The 8,848-nt window shown below is 41.2% G+C and overlaps 1 protein-coding gene across 2 annotated transcripts in view; it reads left to right on the top strand.

The window, feature by feature from the left end:
* The first annotated feature begins 850 nt into the window (after positions 1-850).
* palmdb (palmdelphin b) overlaps positions 851-8,848 on the top strand; it is a 48,125-nt gene continuing 40,127 nt past the window's right edge. Inside the window, exon 1 of one of the 2 annotated variants that reach the window (XM_071485563.1) lies at positions 851-990. The gene's annotated coding sequence lies outside the window, so the exon portion shown is untranslated. The remainder of the gene's footprint in view (positions 991-8,848) is intronic. The other variant, XM_071485561.1, reaches the window with a different exon arrangement.

The following is an 8,848-nucleotide window of genomic DNA, read 5'->3' as shown; positions in this document are numbered from 1 at the left end:
AGCCATATGCCGTGGAGGTGGTGGTGGTGGGATTGTGAAAATCTGCAGTTGTGTGGACAACATAGAAGCAAAACGATCTATTTTTGCATTTACATTTACTCATTAGGCAGATGCTTTTGTCCAAAGCAACGTACATATGAGGTACGATCTAAGCCACAGTTAGTCAAGAGGAAGTCTTGAAGAAGACGTGCTCGAATGCTCAGTTCGATGCTCTGCCTGGCACCAGTGCCACAATGCTTGCTGGTGCATGAAATATCACATTTCCTGGCAAACAACAGAGATAGAGAGAGTCTCTCAGAAGAGGTGGGTCCTCAAGCAATTTGTGAAAACAGAATGGGAATCTGACCGAACTGAGCTTGGTGACTCATTCACCACTGAGAGATTAATTTGGGTTGAGAAGTTCCTGAAAACCAAACAAACAAGTCAGCCGACCAAGGAAAATGAACCTAATGTTGATTGATGAAGTGTTATTTTGTCAATGCCCTGTATTTGTATCCTTCACAGGTCGTCAGTTGTCTGATGATACGAATGTGGCAGCAGCCTTTGTGGGATTTGTAGACAATGATAAAAAGATAGAATAACTTCAGTTTCATCCTTTAAAGTGGGAAAGTCAAAGTCATTATGAGAAAAGGATGGAAAAATGGGGAAATATGGAGAGTATGTGGGTGACTCTGTGTGTGTGTGTGTGTGTGGGTGTGTGTGTGTGCACATTTGTGAAGCAATTGTTTGGCAGAGGTATTTCAGGCACATGGTTGGGCTCTGTGACAGAGAGCAGATAAAGACAGTGAGGGAGCGAGAGAGAGAGCGAGAGAGAGAGAGAGACAGGGAGGGAGGGAGAGTCTTCCCAGTCAGTCTGAATCTCTCTGAGCCCACACAATCTACAGACACTACCCCAGGCTCAGTAATGTTGGATACACTGCGAGAGTGAGCTGTACCGTTCACACACGCCCTGCAATCACCTGCTCGAGGACAACGCACCGCACATACCCGGTGAGTAGACCTCTCGATCACTGTTACTGTTTCCATTTGCCTCTGCCACACTAATGTAGAGCATCTATTTGAAGCTGTGGGGTGTGTGTACTCCGTTCAGAGAGATTACTAGAGATTACCAGTGTTGTAAACTACCCTGTGTACATACTTTCTACTATAACTTAGCTAACTGGTTGTTGTTGGGAAGGAGCTAAGATGAGCGACAGGGGTCTCTTGATTCCATAATCTCTTAATTCCTTTAAGCTGTTGGCTGCTTGCAGCGTCCCAGCAGGGGTCTGGCTCTAACTAACAAGTACTTTTCCTCACAGATGGACACATACATGCAAAGAGCAGTTCAGGAGGCTTTAAAGTAATTACTTTACATCTTGTCATATTTCATGCTCTTCAGAAATAACATTAAATTAAAAAAAAAAACCTGACAAGCCGACAGGAAAATTGCATATGCAGTGTGTGGGTGTGATTAATGTATGTAGACACAGTGACACATGCGCTCCCACATACATGCTGTTGTTCTGGGCTGCCTGCGGAGATACCAGTCACCCTGTGCCCTTTCCTTCCCACTCATCCCAGTCAGATCGACGTTTCAGCACATGTGGCAGAGCCGCAGCGGAAAGACGCTAATGAAGTAGAGAGCTTGTTCTCACACCTTTTTATCAGGATCAGAAATCACACTGGTGTCGTCAGTATAAAAAGTACACCCATCATCAACAAGGTCGGGTGATGTATGATTCAGGATCTCATAATTCAGTCATTAGAATAGCTCAAAATCTTGTGAAATATGCCGAAAAATAATACGAGAGTCAATCTCACGTCTGTGTTTCAAGTACAGAGCTGGATTCAGTACATAGTTAGCCTAGCTTAGCACAAATACCGGAAACAGGGGGGAACTGCTAGCCTAGCTCTGTCCAAACTTCAAAAACAGACCTACCAACACTTCTAAAGCTGTCAAAACAACAATGAATGGTTTTAGGGGAGAGTTCAGTGCAGGAACTATTTCTCAGCGATCAGCAGTTCCTCAGCTTTGGACAGAGTCAGGCTGGCTAGCTGTTTCCTGCTGCCATAATGTTAACCTGTCCCGATTCTGGCTCTGTGCTTTGCACTTGCTAATGGACAGAGTCCTAGTCGAGCATTTAGCAGTTTAAGGACCCGAAAAGACCAGCACAAGCAGCGCCACGACAGTTAAGTAGTTTCCTGACCTTCAGATTCCCCTTTGCCCATCTGTGTGGTATTTTGGTGCCAAGCACAGAGGACATGGTGCACAGGTGGAAGGAGAGGCGCCAACAGGTGGAGAGTTCATTCAAATGAGGCAGTATAAAACAAGTTAGTTGGTAGTTAGTTGAAAAATGACAGATGATGACAGAATAAAGACAGAATAATGCTGAAAATGTAAATAAACCATTCTGAATCGCTCTTGAGCCAAATCAGCCCACAAAAAATAAGTAAACCAGACTGCATTTGTGTATAAATGAAAATGAGGGATTCCTACAGTATCTGTTGTCCACAGCTGTGTTACACTGGATGAAAAGCTTCTTCAGTTCTTTAAATCCCTGCAGCCATCTGAAGGCATCAGGACACATATGTCGATACATCTGCAGCCTCTGATTTGAGAGGAGCTACACTGGAGTGCATTACGCACAGCCGTCCACTGTGTTTTCCTTTATTCAATCACAAGCAAGTGACACCAAGCTGCTCCAAAGTGACCCCCTACAATACTACACACATCAGAGTGGTCTGTCATGACTCAGTATTCTGCTGTTTAAATGAGAGATGTTGGTTTACAGCCACTTATCAGTCCAGTGTGTCACTGACTCCTTTCCCTACTAGTAAATGTGGCGTGACAGGAGCATTTATGACAGCATGTAAGATACAGTGGAAACTGAAATAATGTCCGATTAATGTGGTCCTAGAAAATGTTGTTGAGCCGTTGATGTCATGCAACACTGCGACTGGCACAGTGATGCAAATGTATTAATACATATCACCACTCCTTCTGATTTTTATTCTACCTCAGCCAGCCCTCTTTCACTTCCTATATGAACCAGGTGAAATAGCAAAAGTGCTGGGAGATGCCCACACAGTCCATGTGCCCACACAGTCCACGTGGCCAAGACTCATTTCTTTTTACTTGTGCTTTTAAGATCGGGCCCTTAGAGTCAGATCATTTTCTCCAGCGTTGGTGAGCTAAAAGAGAGTGAACAGCACACATGACTCAAAGTGAATAACGTTGCTCTGTGTCTGCTGGATCTCTAAACAGGCAAATGTTTTCAAACACATTGGCAATATAATAACAATAAAACCCATATCAGCTTAATTATGTAATAATATCCCAGTGTTGTCTTGACAGCTTGATTTGATGTGACCAACAGTAACAAAAACATGACATGAGCTGGATATTTTCTCAGAAGCCTTGGAAAGAAAGTGGTCATGCATATTTCCAGAAATGCATTTAAATTCTTGAGCAAATACAAAAAAGTACATTACGTTTGTGTTTGAAAAAAAAAATCAATTGTAGCTTTAGAATTCAACTTATTAATCATTCTGAAACAACTGGCTTCAACACAGTTGTGGTGATTTGGCCTCAAAAAGTGAAGTTAGTGGTGGTTATACTGCTAATGTTGTGAAAATGGCACAAGAAACCAACCTGCATCTTATCCATCTGAAGTCAATAACACTAAATGAGTGTTAAACAGAGGCCAATATCACCTTGATAAACTGGTGTTTAGCAGACTATGCTGCAGACTAGCGAAGGCATCTGCTGTTAGCCTGTGTGCTATTAATCCATCAGAGATCAGATTAAGGACGGAGGAGCAGGGATTAGACGTCAGGAGGAACTTGGCTGAATGACCAGACAGACAGGGAGGAATCTGAGGTCATGACACTGGGACCGGAGTCTGGCATGGATCATGGACAGAGCACGAACAGACGGACTCTATAGGCAGACAAATGTCACAGGAGTGCTGTGAATGAGAAGTGCTTCAATGTAAAATTGCCACTAATCCCGACTGAGGGAATTGGTGTGAGATGTAAGATACAGTTGATAATAGTCATGTTAAGAGCTGTGTATTAAATTCCTTGAGCACTTCCCTGCTTTAATTTGGTTCATGGTTTGTGGGGGCATCAGTTGGGGGACTTTGGTGACTCCGAGTAATATTGAAAAATATTATATAGACGCAGATTCTGAGCACTCGAGACTATGAGGGGCACAATCCACACCAATAATAATAAGATAATGGAACATGCTGGGAAGTAGGCTGAACTTCATGTTAGGGCTGCACAATTAATCCAAATATGAGAGAAATCACAATATGGCCAAGTGCAATATCCAAATTGCAGGAGCCGCAATTTTTAAAAAAATGTAAAATGTGTCCCATTGTTGTGCATTATTAGCAACATAAGAGTTGTGTTACTAAAGAGATGCCCTGGCGTATAAATCGTATTCTGTAGATGTAAGAGCATGCTTGTTTGGTACAAGCCCAAACTAAAATCACATCATTAAAAAAAAAAAATCTGTGAAAATTAAATGCAAAATCGATCATTCCAACTGAAATTGTGATTCATATCGCAATTGAAATAGCCGCGAAAATAATCGGTGTTATTTTTTTGTTTCCACATATGATATCACTTCACGTTATTAGTGAGTGGGCAATCTAAGCCTAAACCAACCAATAAAAAAATGTACCTACTCACTTCTGAACCAAAGAGAGTCCACTGCTGATGACTTGCACAGAAACAGAAACAGGGAGTGGCTCATCCCCATGACATGAGATTCCCATGGTCCTGTGACATTCACACTGTGCGGTGCAGTGATTGTAACTAAGTGATGCATCACTCAGAGTGACACAGTAATCCTTGCAGACCACATGCAACATACTTTTTGCAGCAGATGTTTTCCCACCACTCGTCACAGGGGGCAGTAATAAGCACTGCTGCAGTGAGGCTTTTCCCTGTGGGATATCCAGGACTGTCCCACACAGTCTCAACCAACCTATGCAGGACTACCTTGATAGAAACAGTGTAGCAAAATATATACAGGTTGACTAAATGTATATCATCTCGATTTAATCAGCAATTTGCCGAAGAAGCGTGAAAGTAAACAGGGTTTGAACTTCTCCCTCAAGCTATTTTCCAACTTCAACTTAGTGCGACACCATGAACGTCTCCAGGGAGAGACTGTTTTTAAGTATGTGCCACTAATGTGTTTGATCCATCAAGTCGAGACTACAAAACCACCCGGACGACTCAAGGTTCTTGGAGAGAGATGGGTCAGGCAGGAGACTGTGACGGCGCTTTGAATGTGATGATTCAGAATAAGAGTACACTGTTTAACCTTGAAACATTGTCACATGACAATCTCTCAGATGGACCAACTAGCTCGTTTGAATAATGCTGAATCTGTTACTATCACGCTGCATCTTTCATACTGTATCTTGCAAGTCAGTCTGTGGTCTGAAAAAGTAGCAGCTTTTCATTATATACTAGGTTCACCAACTTGATTCTAACTCATATTTGGCAATTCTGATTACTGACTGAGCAAACATTAAATTTTTTTCATTTACAGCAGTTTCACCTCAAAGCTAAGCCTTTGAATTAGGGCTGCTCAATTATGCCAAAAATCATGATCACAATTATTTAACATGATTACTCACTGACTTTGGAAATACCAGGCAAATGAAATAAATGAATGAAATAATAAATTACATAATATCTAAATATATACTATTAAATATATACTATAGAATTAATACAAATAAATTAGATAAAAATAAATAAGATCAACTATGTTGTAACTTTAGTGTACTTCCACAACTGAAAATATGTAAACTATTATTCATATATTCAGTATTAGATAGATAGATAGATAGATAGATAGATAGATAGATAGACTGACAGATAGATAGATAGATACTCAAGCCAATATTTTCTGTAACAAACACTCTGTCATCATAATCTTAATTTCACAAAACAGTTTTTTAATTTAACATTTTAGAAAGCCTAGTTTGCAAGCAATACAACACATCAACGCTGCCAGCTCGCTTGTCGATAGTAAAGCTAATATCAAGCTCTACCAAAAAAGGAAAAAACATCAAATAAAAAAGCAGATTTCAAAACAAAAAAAGTGTTCTGCCTATGTAGTTTTATCAGTTACACATGATATAGGTTAAAGATATCTGAGCGTGGGATAACGTCAAGATGACACACTCCTACAAACATTGTTAATGTACACCAAAACGTAACCTGGATGGGGGGAAGGTTTTTGTAGGTGGGGATGAAATTTGTAGCAAAACAGAATGGGGCACAATAATCATTTTATCTTGATTATCTTGTTTGCTTAATCGTTGGAAGAAAATAAAATTTGATTAATTGCCCAGCTCTACTCTAAATGTCTCTAACTAGCTGCTCACAGGGTGCATACTCAGTTGCTGAACAGCTCCCCATTGCCCAAACCACTACCTCAGCTATTTGCTTTGTTTTGAATGTAATGAGAGGAGGGGTGAGAAATGAAAGTATGCAAGCCAAGAAGTTTTGGAAACTGCCCAGCCAGCATGTGCAGCTTGTTCCCGTGACTGTACTTTTGCCTAATTAGAGCACTGTATTTTCTTTTAACTACTATGGCACTTGGCTCTATCCTTCATTAGCATGTGCCAGAGCATTTATTATCAACTTCACCCCCCCCCCCGCTGTTCCTGCTCAGTTAAGTCTTGTTTCAATTCAGACTGCCTCTTTGTTTAAGCCCCTGTCAGTTGGCTTTGGTGGAGAACTTACCTCCACACACATCTGGATTCTTTCTAAATCCAATTGTACTTGATTCCACTTCACGTGGCTTTAAATATTCAGTGTGTATATATATGTGACCACATGTTTTCCACATGATTGGAAGGTGTTGAGGGTTTTCTTCCCACCATCATCTCTCTTCAGGGACAATGCGTCACCTGCTGTAAACACACACGCAACCCCTCCACATGCACACAGTGTCAGGCCGGTCCAATGGTGTCTCTATTTTCAGCAGTGCTGGATCAGGCCTCCATAGTGTCAACAGGTGGACAAGCTAACCGGCAGTATGACTGTCAGCGGCCTCTCCTCCTTCCTTCTTCCCTCTGTCACTCGAATGTCAACCTTTATTTAATCTTGCAGCAAATTTTCCCCCCATGAGATAATTAAAGCGCAGCACATGTGCTAGGCTTTACATCATTATCTTCAGCCAAAAGCTTGTGTACACAGATAAAATTACATCATCCATCATGTTAATTACAATGAAAGAACGTGTCGGCCAGGGCAATATAATGGACCGTTAATCAGTTTTTAATATTTCCAGGATGACAGTAGAGTTCAGTGGCATAAGCAACATCATGATGCAGCTACACAGACAATTTTTTTTCCTCTCCTTAATCTCTTGAGATAAAAGGTTGATGATAAAATGATCACATGACTCCAACCTTTTCCTTAAAGATAGATTGAGGAATTAAGGCTAATGGAATGCACAGGCTTGCTCAGGACTGTGTCAGTGTTTATTACACTTGAGTATATGCTACTGTACTGAGATCAGATGATGAAGGACTGGAGGAAGAGACTGAAAAGTTGAGCTATGGACTAGGCTCTGTTCAAAGGATGAAGCCATAAGAACAACATGGACTGCTGCAGTATAAAGTTTCTATGACTTGGTGGACGGAATGCCAATAGTTCTCCAAACTAAGCTACAAAATATGTAGTTTGCCATTTCATGTTGACAGGAGAACATCATTTTGTCAGGGCCAGAACTGATAGTGTGTGTTCATGCAGAAGCAAAGCAAATGTTAGAGGTGCAATTGTATATAAAGTGAGTGGAAAGATGAGATTTGCCAAATTTTTTCCTGGATGAATTCATGTGAAATTGTACCGAGTTAAAAAAAGGTTTTATGGAAACTTAACGAGCCTGTTGAGGTGAGGGGAAACAGGAGAGACACTGGAGGGATGTAACAGAATCAGACACAGTTTGTAGTTACTGAGCACAAACACAAAGACACACTCCGACAAACACAGCCCATATGTCTGTTACTAGTTAGCTAACAGCTAATATACACTTGGTACATTATGGTCCAGAGGTCAAACTGATGCGGCACTCGCCTACAAAGAGCATCCGCTCATGTGGTATGCGCCCTAACCACTCCGCCATTGGGCCGCCCCAAGACACACACTTTTTGACTTCTCCACCCACCTGTCAGCAGTGGGTCCTCCTACAGCTCCACCTCAGCAACTACTCATGCCTTTGTGCCTGACGAATGATTCACACAGCCAGGAGAGGTTTATGTCAGTTAACTCTCAGTCGTGTTGACAGATTTGAATGAATGACTAACGCTTATTTTTTAATTTATTAAAATCTTGTTACATTGTGCATGGGGCATGGGGCATCTTGTGACATCTGAGTAGTTGGTGAGTTGGATGGTCTGATAAGAAAATCATACTTTGTAACATAGACATTAACATTTGGTGAAACCCCTGAACCCATCCCCAATCCCAACCTTCCTCCAGCTGTCATCCCCATCCCACTTTCTGTTTCTTTTTTCAAATTGCAGAATAGATTTATTCAACACTGTTGCATGAACTGCATCTACGTATATTGTTTGACTGAAAACATCTGTGAGTTTGAATCATTTTTGTTTCACTCAATCAGTAAGACAATGTAATTGTTGATTTCAAATCATAGTATTGACCTGTGGATGCTGTGCATGTGCCAAATATGAAACATGAAACAAATGAGTGACAGATGTAGTTTGGTTTAGGGTTGGATTTCTACATCCTACTTTGATAGCCAGTGGTTCAGGTGGGGACCTAGTGTGACAGCTGTGTAAGCTGGCTTTTCAGGTTTTATGCCCATGTTTGG

The sequence above is a fragment of the Trachinotus anak genome, unplaced genomic scaffold (assembly GCF_046630095.1).
Source record: "Trachinotus anak isolate AG129_WGS33_773 ecotype Australia unplaced genomic scaffold, CSIRO_AGI_Tana_v1 ptg000009l, whole genome shotgun sequence".
NCBI classification, from domain to species: domain Eukaryota; kingdom Metazoa; phylum Chordata; class Actinopteri; order Carangiformes; family Carangidae; genus Trachinotus; species Trachinotus anak.
Note: the sequence above shows the minus strand (reverse complement) of the source record. Positions and strands in the feature narration are given on the sequence as shown.